This window comes from Dipodomys ordii, unplaced genomic scaffold (genome assembly GCF_000151885.1).
Source record: "Dipodomys ordii isolate 6190 unplaced genomic scaffold, Dord_2.0 Scaffold19, whole genome shotgun sequence".
NCBI classification, from domain to species: Eukaryota; Metazoa; Chordata; class Mammalia; order Rodentia; family Heteromyidae; genus Dipodomys; species Dipodomys ordii.
In genome coordinates, this window is record NW_012267235.1 from 12,516,082 (window position 1) to 12,530,865 (window position 14,784).

The 14,784-nt window shown below is 41.0% G+C and overlaps 2 pseudogenes; both read left to right on the forward strand.

Moving 5' to 3' along the window:
• Positions 1–14,784, forward strand: part of LOC105983534 — a 53,991-nt pseudogene that overhangs the window by 25,532 nt on the left and 13,675 nt on the right.
• On the forward strand, positions 1,379–3,431 carry LOC105983294 (annotated as a pseudogene).

Here is a 14,784-nt window from a genome sequence, read left to right on the forward strand (position 1 = left end):
TACAGAGGAGTTACAATTAGATGGGCAAGGCAATGAGTACATTTCTTATCAAGCATTTGTCCTTGAGCTTTTGTGTTGACTTGTATTTTTGCTGTGAGATGGCTGGCAGGGAGTTGGTATCTCAGAGATTTAAGAAGAGTGGTGAGAGTCTGAATAGACTGAAGAAAATTAGAAAATTGCTGATTGTGAATTTACCTGTTTTTTCAAAAGTGTGTTTCCTTTAGTGGATTTGCTGACTGATTGTTGCCACAGGAAAAATAAAAGATTAGAGTCTTCAGAGTGTCAAGGGTTGGAACAGATATCTTCAGGCTTTACCTGGCAGAGGATACAGGAACCCCTCTCTGGCTCTTATCTCCTCAGTCTGAAGTGCCAGAGCTGGTATGAATACTGAATCTCATTCTTAGTTGTTACTAGTATACCTTTTAAGAAATCCTGGTGCTGGGCGCCCGTGGCTCATGTCTAATCCTAGCCACTCATGAGGCTGAGATCTGAGGATCATGGTTCAAAGCCAGCCCGCCAGTCCAAGCAGGAAAGACCATGAGACTCTTTTTTTTTGGGGGGGGGGTCCGGTCGTGGGGCCTGAACTCTGGGCCTGGGTGCTGTTCCTCAGTTCTTCAGCAGCTCAAGGCTAGTGCTCTACCACTTGAGCCACAGTGCCACTTCTGGCTTTTTTCTTTTTGCTTATGTGGTGCTAGGGCCTCATGCATGCAAGGCAAGCACTCTACCACTGAGCCACCTTCCCAGCCTGACCATGAGACTCTTATCACCAATAAACCACCAGAAAACTGGAAGTGGCGCTGTAGCTCAAGTGGTAGAGCTCTTGCCTTGAGCTGAAAAGCTGAGGGACAGTGCCCAGACCCAGAGTTCAAGCCCCACGACTGACAAAAAGAAAAAAGGAAAAAAAAGAAATCCTGGTGTGAAGATAGCCCTTCTGGGCATGTTTCCCAATTTAATGCTATATCTGAACCACTCTGTTTACTTGCTGACTTTACTCAGCATTTCTGTGAGGAGCTTAGGAGGTTGCTCCTGGTCCCTTCTTCTAGCCCCTTCTCCTAGGCCCTCCTCTTCAGGGACCTAATATGCAATCCTTGGACTCTTTTCCAAGAAAAGGCCAGGGGCATGATATTTTGGGCTTTTCATTGGGTCTTGGAGAAGCCAAAGTTACAGAACAGATGAGCCATGGGGTCCATTTCTCAATTGTTCTCAACTGGTAATTCTTTTATGCATGTATGTGCATGAGTATGCATGTGTGTGTGTACTTCCCTACTACTGTTTTAACTAGACTGATCTTGGATTTCATGTCCCCTGGGTAGCATTGTACTGCTGCCAGGGTTGCCACTCATATTTGTTTTCAGTGAAATTGGGGAGTGGCCTTTGCATTCTCTCCCTCTCCCAACATGGTAGCCTCAGCAAAAAAGAATAAGAAGGGGAAGACTATCTCCCTAAAAGACTTTCTGGCTTAGGATGGAGGGACTGGTGGAGGAAGCACCTAAACCCCCAAACTGGTCAAATGGGCTGATGAAACAGTGATCTGGAAGGAGCTATTTCAACAATTGGCATAGTAATGATGATGATGTGTATAGGGCACCTCCAATTGACTATTCCATCCTTCTCACTGCGCCATGGGCTGCTTTGGAACCCAGTATCGACTGGACCCATCTTCCCGAATCGCCAGTCTACACTGCTTTTTCTAGGGAACCTGCCCTATGATGTAACCGAAGACTACATTAAGGAATTCTTTAGCGGAGTAACAGTGCAATGCGTTTACCACATGAACCCAGCAATCCAGAAGGTTTTGTTATGCTGAATTTGAGGACTTGGGCTCCCTACTCAGTGCCCTGAGTCTCAAAGAAAAGTCCCGAGATAATAGGAGAATTTGGGTAGATGTTGCTGACCAAGCACAGGATAAAGATAGGGACGACCTCTCCTTTGGCTGAGATAGAAATTGGGATTCTGACAAAACAGACACATATTGGAGAGCCCGACCTGCTACAGACAGTTTTGATGACAAAACAGTTTTGATGACAGGTGATGATAGCTTTGGAGACAAGTTTTGAGATCATTAGGATTCCAGTCAGTATCAGGCTGGGAGGCGGGGTGGGTAAAAGGATGGGAGGTGGGATGGATGACGGGATGCGTAGTGGGATGGTTAATGGGGTGGGTATCGAGATGCATAGGGATGGCCCATGCAGGGATTTGGATGCGCTATGGGGTCTGGGATCTTTACAGTGACCGCTGCAGCGGAGAGTATGACGGGTTTGATTCCAAGATAGGCAGTGGTGGAAGACCATTTTGTAGCGGGGACATAGGATTGATGACTACAGAGAAGGTGGGGACCAATATGAGAGACGAGATGATAGCTCATGGTGTTGCAGAGATGATTACTGTCTCGGGACGATGTAGGCGTAATGATAGACATCCCTCACTAAGACCTGAACTGAATCTACAGCCTCGGAATACTCCTAAGGAAGAGGATTCCTCTGCTAGCACCTCCAAGTTCAGTCAAGTGGCTTCTATCTTTGTAGGACAAAGCCTGTTGACACAGCTGTTTGAAAAAGAAAAGTTTAAGAATGGATACAGAAGGAGCTAAAGAAACTGCAGCAGCAGCTGGATGAACAAAAACTAGAATGGTGTCCCTGGGTGACAACCAAGCTGGCGAAGTGAAGAAGCTCAGGAACGGGACTGGGATCTCAGCCACATCTGGCAGAAATGCACGAAGGAGAGTGAGAAGTTTCTAGAAAATAAATCAGTAAGGAGGAAGTCTGTCACTCTCCAACTTCTAAGCATCCTAAACCTAATCAGCCTCTAAAGGTAATGCCAGCTCTTCCACCAAAGGAGAATTCTTGGGTAAAGCAAAGTTTTAAACCTTCTTCTCCATCTCAGAGCTCAGACACAGAACAGCAATCTCCTACAAGTGGTGGGGGGAAAAGTAGCTCCTGCTCAGTCATCAAGAAAAAATGGAAATAAAATAGATGGGGTGAGTGTTGCAAAAGGTCAAACTGGGAGCTCCAGCTGTGGTGCAGGAGATGGTGGGAACAAAGACCATTGGAAGGAGTCAGATAGGTAAGATGGATCAAGACTCTAGATCTGTACCTGAGCCAAAGAAGCCTAAGGAAAATCCAGCCTCTGACTTCAGTTCTGCAAGCAAGTATGCTGCTCTCTCTGTGCATGGTGAAGATGAAAATGAGGGAGGTCTGGAAGGAGATATTTCAACAATTTGGCATAGTAATGATGATGATGTGTATAGACCGCTACTACACCTTGTGCTCTCTCCTAGTCTCTCTCCACCCTGGAACGTTCATTTGAGAGAAAATCAAACCTTTATCCAGACAAGACGAAATAAAGCTCACCATCTCCTGGGGAAAAAAAAAAAGAAACTGAGGCATGGGTGGGTTGCACTGATTATGAGGAAGTCTGTGTGCAGGGCGTGACTGCTCTGTACTAACTGTCACTGTGGAGAGCTCCCGAGTGGCTTCCATCCCTCAGAGCACCATCACTTCTGCTCAGGAGAGAAGTCTTCTAGATATTTCTATTGATGCTCTATACTGTACTTTCCCACTTCAATTTAACTTGGTATGATTTTTATCTTCTAGCAGTTCTCTACATTTTAGTGAGTGTTTCAGTTTTGGAGCATAATTATTAATTTACTTATAATATGCTTTCTGTTGCTTCTCAGGTAGACTCCAGTGTGTACCACACCATTTTATAGGCAGTAATGATACTTGTTCTTTTCTAAAGCTTCTGTATTGGTGGCTGAAAATATAATTGAAATGAGTCTTGTGACTCTCAAGGTATAAATACAAAAAGCAAGAGGTAGTTTAACCAATATATCCTGCTTTACCAGTTCATTACAAAATCAAATGACACTCCTTTTAATATTTGAAGTATTCTGTGGCTTCACTCAGCCTATTAGGATATGCTCTTTTTCCCCAGGATCCTTCCTCCCAAATGGTGCTAGCTGTAGCACCATTTTGGGTCATTCTTCTAAGTGCTTTTGATGAATATTAATCCATAAAAACCCCAAAGTCCTCAGGGTTTTATTTTCTTGTAGAGAATAAAATCTGAAAATGTGCTCAGTCAGCCTGATAGTCCTGTTATTTTTGACCATTGTTGCTTTTACTCTCATGTGATATTGCTGGTGACTGTGAGGCTATGTGATAATTGTATTCTACATCTACTGCTATACCATCTATTGAACCCTGATACTGAGCATTTCCTGCCTTCTTGGACAGAGGTAGATACATGGCCAGGATAGGCTAGTCAGAGACAAAGAGAGCTTTCCTGGAATCTTCATGAAAATAGAATCAAGTCTTTTTGCTGCCAAAATTGTTGACGGTAGGCTTGTCGACTATAGTGGAAAAAGCTATACTGTGGAAAAAGCTCACCTAGAGAATAAAATTTGCATAGAAGTGAGGGTCACAAGGGGAAGGTCAGAAAAGGGTAATATGTATAAGAGAGGTACAAAGAGAGAGAGAGAGGAGAGAGATAGACACAGAGTTCTGAAGTTATTGTTTGAACCCGTTTATATAGTCATGCCTTCAGACTGATTCTACTTAAAAAAAATCACTTTGAATTGACTTCTCAGTTACAGGTGAGTAAAGGTCCTGGATAATTAAAGGGGTAAGGCAGACATATAGTTTCTAAGTTGCAACATCTGGACACTTGGCTCCTGGGTCTAAGAAAGTCTTCCTACCTCTACATAGAGGCCACCTTTCCTTTGACCAGCTAGTTTATGTTAACTTATAGTACTGTTTTCTTTGTTCCTAGTATCTGGGAATGTTTTTTGTCAGCAGCAAAAATAGTTAATGCTTTTTTTTGGGTGGTGGTGGTGCATTTTTTGTTTTTTTTGTTTTTGTTTTTCTCAATCATGGAGCTTGAACTCAGGGCCTAGAAACTGTCCCTAAGCTCTTTTTTGCTCAAGGCTAGTGCTCTACCATTTTGAGTCACAACAGCACTTCTGTTTTTTCTTGTGAGGCTTGAACTCGGCCTGGGCACTGTCCCTCAGCTCTTCAGCTCAAGGTGAGCACTCTACCACTTGAGCCACAGATCCACTTCTGGTTTTCAGAGATGTTTTATTGGCGATAGGAGTCTCATGGTCTTTCTTGCCTGGGCTGGCTTTGAACCGCAATCCTCTGATCTCAGCCTCCTGAATAGCTAGGATTACAGGTGTGAGCCACCGGGCACCTGGCTGCACTTCTGGTTTTCTGGTGGTTAATTGGAGATAACAGTCTCATGGAGTTTTCTCCTCAGGCTGGCTTTGAACTATGATCCTCAGATCTCAGCTTCCTAGTAGCTAGGATTACAGGTGTGAGCAACTGGCACCTGGCTTTGGTATATTAGTATGTACATGGAGAGCTAGTACCATGGTATACATCTGTAATCTCTGTACTTTGGAGGCTGAGGCAGTAGAATGAGGAGTTCCAGGCCAGCATAAAGGAGACCCTCTCTCAAACAAAAAAAAACAACTAACCAAGCAATCAACAACAAAACCCACACAACAATGTACATGGAGGGCTTAGAGGGCTTAGTAGTATAGCACTTACCTTGCATGTACAAGGTCCTGGGTTTGATCCTTAGATTTTTTTGTTTTTTGTTTTTTTATTTTTTATTGTGAAAATAGTGTACAGAGGGGTTACAATTACATGGGCAAGATAATGAGTACATTTCTTATCAAGCATTGTAGCCTCCTCCTTTGTTTCCCCTTCCCATCCCTTCCCATCCTCCCCCTGTCCCACCACCCAATCCTCCCCGCCCCCTCCCCAAAGATGCTCATTTGCATTACCTTTTTTGGTGGTTAATTGGAGATAAGAGTCTCATGGACTTGCAGACTTTGAACTTAGCCTCAGATCTTAGCCTCCTGAGTAGCTACGTGTGAGCCAGATGTGAGCCACTGGCACCTGACTCCTGAGTACTTTCTCATTACATAAAAATGCCATGTTTCTTTTTTCTACTTTACCTGTTGATGGGAATTTGGATTGTCTCCAGTTTTTGGCTTTATGAAACAATGCTGCTTTGAACATGGTTTAATGCTGTTATGAGTGTGTATTGTCAGACCTCTGTGTATGTTTTCATTTCTATTGGATAAACACCAAGGAATGCAATTGCTGAGTCATGTGGCATTTATTGTGCATTTAACTTTATGAGAAACTGTCAAGCTGTTTCCACAGTAGTGCCATTTGCTTTCACACCTGCAAAGGTTTAGTTGTTCTACAGCCTCAACATTTGGTCTTGATTTCTATAGTTTTTAATTTTTAATTTTAATTTACATTTCCCTGCTGACCGATGTTGAATATTTATATTTGCCCATTTATATGTATCTTTGGTGAAGTGTTAAAATATTTGACTTTTTATTGGATTTTTTTTATCCAGTAAGGGCTTGTAAGAGGTTCTTTTAATATTCTGAATACAATTGTTTCAAATTCATCAATAAAATGTCTGCAAACTAGATCAGTACATTAAGTAGACAGATCATTGGCCATGAAGACAAGATAATACTCTTCTGCTTTCTTATTCTCAACTCTTTCTGGAACTGCATTCTATGATTTCTGTAGACTTTCCTCACTGTATAAAACATTATTTTCTCTTTTTTTTATTACTCTGTTTGGATAGTTTCCAGTTATAGATCTTCAGGCTCACTGGTTCTTTATTGTACTTGGTTAAGTCTTTTGCTGAAGCTCCCTATTGAATTTTTCAGCTCAGACATTGTGGAATTTGTTTGGTTCTTTTCTTTTCTTTTTTCCTGTAGCATCAGGATTTGAATTCAGGGACTTTCACTTTCCAGCACTTTACCATTTGACTCAGGCCCACAGCCCTTTTCTTTGTGCTGGTCTTGGGGCTTGAGCTCAGGGATTAGGCTCTGTTCCTGACCCTTAGCTCCAATTAACCACCAGAAAACTGAAAGTGGTGTTGTGTCTCAAGCAGTAGAGCACTAGCCTTGAGTAAAAGAGCTCAGGGACAGTGTTCAAGCTCTGAGTTCAAGCTCCACCAACCAGCTAGAAACAAAGCAAAACAAAATTTGCAATTTATGTAAAAAGGTAACCATGTTATAAGGATAAAATAAGATCATAGATCATAAAATAAGATCATATTAAAGAGAATAAAACTGGGTAGTATACGTTATAATTGAAATAGAAGAATTGGAAGACTAACATGGAAATCTACTAAGAAGATAAAGAGAAGAAAATAGAAAAAAAGATAAGAGAAATAAGTCTAGGAGGTTCAATATCTGAATATAGGTGTTCAAAAAGATAGAACAGAGCTGGGCGCAGGCGGCTCAGACCTGTAATCCTAGCTACTTAGGAGACTGAGATCTGAGGATTGTGGTTCGAAGCCAGCCCTGGCAGGAAAGTTCGTAGACTCTCATCTCCAGTTAACCACCAGAAAACCTGAAGTGGCGCTGTGGCTCAAGTGGTAGAGCACTTGCCTTGAGCTGAAGAGCTTAGGGACAGTGCCCAGGCCCAGAGTTCAAGCCCCGTGACTGACAAAACAAACAAACAGACAAATAAATAAAAGAGAACAGAGAAGTTATCAATAAAACAACACAGAAAAACATTACCAGAATGGAAGGACATGAGTTTCCAAACTGAAAAAGTTCTCTACCCTGAAAAATGGATGAAATTGACTCATGTGGACACAGAAATCATGAAATTTTACAAGAAAAGTCAAAAGATCTCAAAAGAAAAGCAGGGAAAGAGAGGCGTAGGAGGACCAGGAGGAGGAGAAAAAAGTAGAGAAGGAAAAGAAAGAGGGGAAGGGAAAGGAGAAAGAAAATAAAGATCATATATGATGGATCAGGAATTAGACTGCTTTTTTCATGCCTAAACTATGTGGAAGCCAGAAGACACCAGAGCAATGCCTTCAAAATTCTGAAAGAAAATGATTCCCATTTAGAATTCTGCACCTAGCTAAATTATCAATCATATGAGCACAAACATAAATGCATGTTCATTTATGCAAGATTTACTTCCCTGAATCCTTTCTCAAGAAGCTCAGAGAGGCCTTAATGTTTTTCATTTGAGAGAATAAGGCAAGAACAAAGAGGGCCTAGGAATCACTAAGCTAAAGATGGGAAAGTACAGGATTATAGTTATACACTAGATACTGAATAAAATAAATATGAATATTGAAGCAGCAGGTCTTCTGGACTCTAGAAAAAGATGAAAGGCTTTTCATTACAATAACCAGATAGTTGTGGGTTGTTTTTTTTTTTTTTTTTTGTCGGTCATGGGACTTGAACTCTGGGCCTGGGTGCTGTCCCTGAACTCTTAAGCTCAAGGCAAGCGTTCTACCACTTGAGCCATAGCGCCACTTCCAGTTTTTCTGCTGGTTTATTGGAGATAAGAGTCACATGGACTTTCCTGCTGGGGCTGACTTTGAACCACTGTCCTCAGATCTCAGTCTCCTGAGTAGCTAGGATTATAACCACCAATGCCTAGCTCTACCTGATTATTTTTTGTTGTTGTTGTTGAAACAGGGTCTCACTATGTAGCCCAGGCTGGCTTCAAATTCATGATACTCCTGCCTTAATATCCCAAATGCTGGGATTACAAGTATGCACCACCACACCCCATACCCAGTTTATCATACAGACTTTTTTTTTGTATGTGCTTGTCCTGGCACTTGAACTCCGAACCTAGGCAATATTCTTGAGATACTTTTTGCTCAAGACTAGTGCTCTACCACAGCTCCACGAATGGCCTTTTGGTGATTAATTAGAGATATGAGTCTTATCATTCCTACCTGGGCTAGCTTTGAACCACAGCCCTCATATGTCAGCCTAATGAGTAGCTAGGATTTCAGACATGAGTCATTGTCACCTGGCTTCATACTGACTTAGAGCAAGGACTAACACTTAGAGAGTCTGGGCAGGGTTTTTGGTCGGTCGGTTGTGGGGCCTGAACTCTGGGCCTGGGCGCTGTCCCTCAGCTCTTCAGCTCAAGGCCAGTGCTCTACCACTTGAGCCTCAGTCCCACTTCCGGCTTTTTCTGCTTATGTGGTGCTGAGGAATCAAACCCAGGGCCTCAAGCATGCAAGGCAAGCAATCTACCAATGAGCCACCTTCCCAGCCCCTGGGCAGGGTTTTCTTAGTACATTTTGGCCACATCCTGGTGCAGTTCCTACCTGTACATCCATGCCTGCTTTCCTGTAATCTGTTAGCCTTTCATCTAGAAACGTTCTGCTTTGATGTGTCTGGGGAGGTGGAGGGGAAGTCATGGAGAACACAAAATACAGAGAACAGCCTTGTCCCTTTGGCAGACATCTAAAGCCTGCCCCATGCTCCAGTGCCACCACATCTCAATGTGCTGAGCCCCATGTTTTCCCGGTGTTACTCATCATCTTACTCAGTGTTTTTCCCATAAAAGGCTCTTGTAAATCCTCAAGGAAGCAGAGGATGCCAGACAACCACCCAGAGACTGTTTAGTTTATTTTCCCCCAGTTGAACCTTCCTCTAACAGTAGACACATCACCCTTTCCTTCCTCTCCTAGATTGGTGCTTGCTTCTCATTTTTTCCAAAACCAAATCTTGTGTTGCTTAGAAATGCCTATAGAGTAAAAGCTCTAAAGGAAAAATGGCAATAATGAGCACAAAGGTCATTATGCATTTATCACTGCAGGGTAAAGAGGCAATAATTGTGGTGGAATAAACACTTCTTAAAGGCTGGTCCTTGTTGTATGTCTGAAATGGAGAGGAGGATGCCCTAAAATAATACTCTCCTATCATACTTCACTGGAGTCATTAACTTCATTCGCCCTTCTATTTGTGTGATGCATTTCACAATACACCATTTAAAAATCAGGTACTGCTACTCAATAAAAGAGAAACTGAGGGCTGGGAAGGTGGCTCAGTGGTAGAGTGCTTGCCTTGCATGCATGAGGCCCTAGGTTCGATTCCTCAGCACCACATAAGCAAAAAGAAAAAAGCCAGAAGTGGTGCTGTGGCTCAAGTGGTAGCACACTAGCCTTGAGCTGAAGAGCTGAGGGACAGCGTCCAGGCCCAGAGTTCAGGCCCCACGGCCAACAAAAGAAAAGAAAAGAAAAATAAATATGTCTTTAGAATCTTTAGAAAACAATAATGTCAGAAAAGAAAAAGGATAGAGAGGGGCATGTATTTCTGGCTCTTATAAGGAACACAAATTTGTAAACTTAAGAAGAAGGTGCTAGTAGCTCACACTTGTTAGCTACTCAAGAGGCTAAGATCTGAGGACTGCAGTTTGAAGCCAGCCCAGGCAGGAAAGTTCTTGAGATTCTTACCTCCTATTAGTCACCAAAAAATTGGAAGTGAAGCTGTGGTTTAAGTGGTAGAATGTTAACCATGAGTCAAACAAAAGCTAAGGAACAGCACGCAGGTCCTGAGTATAAGCCCCAATTCTGGGGGGAAAAGGAGGAGGAGGAAGGAGTTTTTTTGTTTTTTAATTCAAATGTGAAATGACCTGGAATGATAAAGGAGCAGTTTTTTCATTCTCCCTTATAAGCATCACTTCATGTCTGACTGCTCTGTTCAGTATAGCTATATAACAATTCTCCCATAAGTTCATCCGCTTTATATAATTATTACCATTTATTTATTGGCATGTGGTGGTAGTATTTGGAAAGAGATTGGGAGGAGCAATCTGTCTAATAGCTGAGCTAGCTTGACTGGGATGGAAGGATCTAGATTGGCTGAGGTATAGAAATCAGCTAGTGACAGCAGCGAATCCAATCAGCAGCATTTCAGTGGGCCTTGATTACAGTACGCAGAGAAGGAAAAAGGGAGATGTGAAACCTCTGAATGGTAAAGAACTGGCATCCACTTTGTTCTGCTGCATTCTGTTGGCAAAGCAGGCTCCAGAAGAAGAAATAGACTTCACCTTCTTATGAGAGAAGTGGCAGGGACTTGGAGAAATGAGAAGCATTTTGTTTGTTTGTTGTTGGTCATGGGGCTTGAACTCAGGGCCTGGGCACTAACCAGGAGCTCTTTTGCTCAAGACTAGCACTCTACCACTTCGAGCCACAGCTGCACTTCCAGTTTTTGGATAGTTAATTGGAGATAAGAGTTTCATGGACTTTCCTGCCTGGACTGGCTTTGAACCACGATCTTCAGATCTCAGCCTCCTGAGTAGTTAGGATTATAGGCATGAGCCACCAGTGCATGGCTGAGACGCATTCTTGGTGCTGTTTTTACAACTAGTTTGCTGGATCTTTTCTCCCACTTCATTGTTTGGGTTTGCATTTGACTTTTAGCTAGCTAATCCCTGTGTCTATTCATGCTTTTCTGTTATCTCCAAAATTTGCTGTTAGCTAGCAAATTCTTTTTGGTTTTTAGGCTTGAATTTTTAAGAACTGGTTGGTTCAGTTTCTCCTTTTATTTAATTCCAACAATAAGAGGTCAGGCCTTTTTTTTTCTAGCTTTTTATTTATTGTTTTATTGGAGATGTTGTTTTTTCTCTAGTTTTTATTTTGAAAAATGTTAAGCCAGTGCTTATAGACTGGACACTTAGATTCTCCAATTTTATCATTTGCCACATTCGTTTGAGCACATGTTCTGTTGCTATGCATATATGTATAGAATTGGTTGGAAAAATCATGGCATTGTACCTTTAGATGCTTCAGCATGTCTTCTGAGAACAAAGGCACTATTTTACATAATCACAACCAACTTATCATGCTCAAGAAATTTAATCTTTAGGTACAACTATAATATCATGTACTGTAAAAAGTACATGGTGTATATTTTCAAAAATTTTTATTCAGTATTCAGTCTATGAGCACACATTAAAATTTGTTGTCACATGGCTGTGAACTCAGGGCCTGGGGGTGTCTCTTCAAGGCTAGTGCTTTACCACCTTGAGCCACAGCGCCACTTCCAGTTTTCTGGTGGTTAATTGTAGAGTCTCAGACTTTCCTGCCCTGCTAGCTTTGAACAGCAATCCGCAGGTCTCAGCATCTTGAGTAGCTAGGATTATATAGGCGTGAACCACTAGTGCTTGCTTCTGGTTGCTTTTGGAAGCACAATTCTGCTCTGATAAAACCATCTCTTCAGCTCTGGAGTAACAGTTGCCTCTGGCTTTTGGTAACTTTCAGTTACCTCACCATCCTGTGTTTGGCTTCTTAGTTTTTCCATTTTCCTGTGTAACCACTTTCCTTATTAAATTTCCTCTTTCTTAGGTTTGAAAATCTAGGGTGGTGTCTTGTTTTCCTGACCAAACTCTGACTAATACAGGTAGGATATTCATCCTCACTCTACTACAGGATTTGGGGAATGGAGTCACATCATAGAAAATAAGGAAGTAGCCAGCAGCAGGAGCCTTAGGAGGACATTATTTTAGAAAGAGGTGTTAGCTTCTTCCCTGTGGGCCTTCTTCCTGGTTACACAAATATGTAAAAGTATACAAAAGTAACTTATTTGAGGGTAATATAATTTTTGGATCATTTATATATATATTTTATTTTTTGTTTATCTGTGTTACCTAAATTCTTTACAATGACTTGGATTGTTTTGGCAAAAAGGAAAAATTACTGCATGCCATATTAAATTGATAAAATAGAATTGTGTACCTACTATATGGAATAAGATACATATTAGGCAATTCAGAAATAAATTTGGCCTACAAAAGCATTTTGGCCTCTGAATCTTTTAAAGCACAAAAAGAAGAAGTAATTTATTCAGTATAAGACTAGCAAGAGATTTTTCTCCACAAAATTATTTTTAATGTTTATCCCATCATATAATTTAATACTTTAAGCTAGATTCCAGTGGCTCAATCCTGTAATCCTAGCTACTTAGGAGGCCAACATCTAAGTATTGAGCTTCTAAGCCAGCCCAGCAAACAAATCCACTTATCTCCCATTTACCAGCTTGGGCTGGCTTTGAACTGTGATCCTCCAAAGTCTCAACCTCCTGAGTAGATAGAAATATAGTGGGTACCACCAGCAGCCAGCTTTGAGTAAAAAAGATATCACTAAGTACCAGGGCCTATTGCAGTCATTTAGTTCTGTTCTGATGAGTTTGTGGTTATACCTGTAGCTTATAACCAAATACAGGTTAATACCTATCAAATTATAGTTCATTAGTGACATATTTTAAAGCACATGACTCTAAACTATGGGCTTTATATGTCTGTCTTTGGCTCTGCCATTTCCGTATAGTAGTTACTGTTATCTTTAATCAAGAGTCCCCTCAAATTGCCCTAATATTTTAGGCATTTTAAAAACATAATCTAGGAACTGCCCCTTACTAACCTCATCAATTGTTTCAAACAAAGTGAGTTGTGGGAGTCAAAGTTACATAATTAGATTAGGGATGTAGTTCATTGATAAAATACTTGTCTACCATGTGCATGACCATGGGTTTGATTTAGCACTGCAAAAATGAAAAAAAAAAGATCATTCAACAATATACTGAAAGTTGGGGGGAGAGGGAGTAATTGTGGAGGTGGGAGGGAAGGGATGGTAGGGGGAAAACAAAGGAGGAGGCAATAATGCTCAATAGGAAATGTACTCATTACCTTGCTCATGTAACTGTAACCCCTCTGTACAGCATTTTTACAATAAAAAATGTACACCCCCCCCAATATACTGAAAGCTAGGCATGGTGGTATGTATCTGTAATCCTAGCCCTTAGAGGTGGAGTTAGGATCATGAATCTAAGGCCAGACTGGAGTTACATAGTGAGACCCTGTCTCATAAACAAAATAAATCAAGTTACACAGTTGGTGCTATTGGTTCATACTGTCTATGAATTAACTGAATGTTTTGGCAACCATCCCCAGGGTCTGATCAAAAGATTTTATTCTTTACAAATTGGCAAGCAGAATTTTTTTATTGTTAAGTTTTTCTAAAATGGTTTGTAAGAAACTCTTGTCCATCACTTTTGGTGCCCTAGTCTGTGCTGTGTCAATTTTGGTCCATGTGATTGTGGACCTCTTGGGAGATTCTGATCTCACTGGCTGATTTCGTGGTCCAGTGGGTCTAAAAGGAAAAAAAAATACCTGGATTATGGTTTCCAGGCTTATGTTTTTGAAAAGTTGTCCTACAAGTAGATACCTTAAACGTAAGGGTTTTACAGTAGTTTTTAGTGTAGTCTCCAGATCCTTTCTTGTTAATGATTGAATTTCAGTGGATATACTAATCTTCTAAAATCACATACAAATTTCTTATAAATGTGAGAAAGAATATTTAATCTTCATCACACTATTCAGGAATCAGTGCCCCCCCCACAAAAAAGGGAAGAGCCAGAGATTTGTTACATTGTCTTAGTATGACTATTTGATTGATACATAGTTTGTTTTTATTTCTAGCCAGTAGAATATAAATATGCAAATATATATGTATATATGTACACACATACCTATCTGTATATACTTCCAAAATAGTTTAAAGCATATTAAAAAAGCACCCTTAGTAAGCTGTTTTGTAATGATTTTGGACTTCCAGAGAATTTGTGGAGATAATGCAGCAAATTGTCTCACCCAGTTTATTTCCCCTAGTGTTATTATATTATGTTCCTGAGGTCCTTTGTCAAAACAAAGAGTGGGAAAAACCACAGTACATTACTGGTAATGAAACTGGTGCAGTTTTTGTGAATTTTTCCAGGTTTTTTTTTTTTTTTTTTTAGTGTCCATTTGTTACTTCGGAATCCCATTTGGGAAACTACATCGCAATTAGTTGTGTTTCCTTAGTCTCTAACAGTTTCTAGTTATTCCTTACTTTTCATGACCTTTATAAGAATGGCTGTCAGATTGATGTGATGCCCGTGTAACTTTTATTTTTTTTTTGCCAGTCCTGGAGCTTGAACTCAGGGTCTGG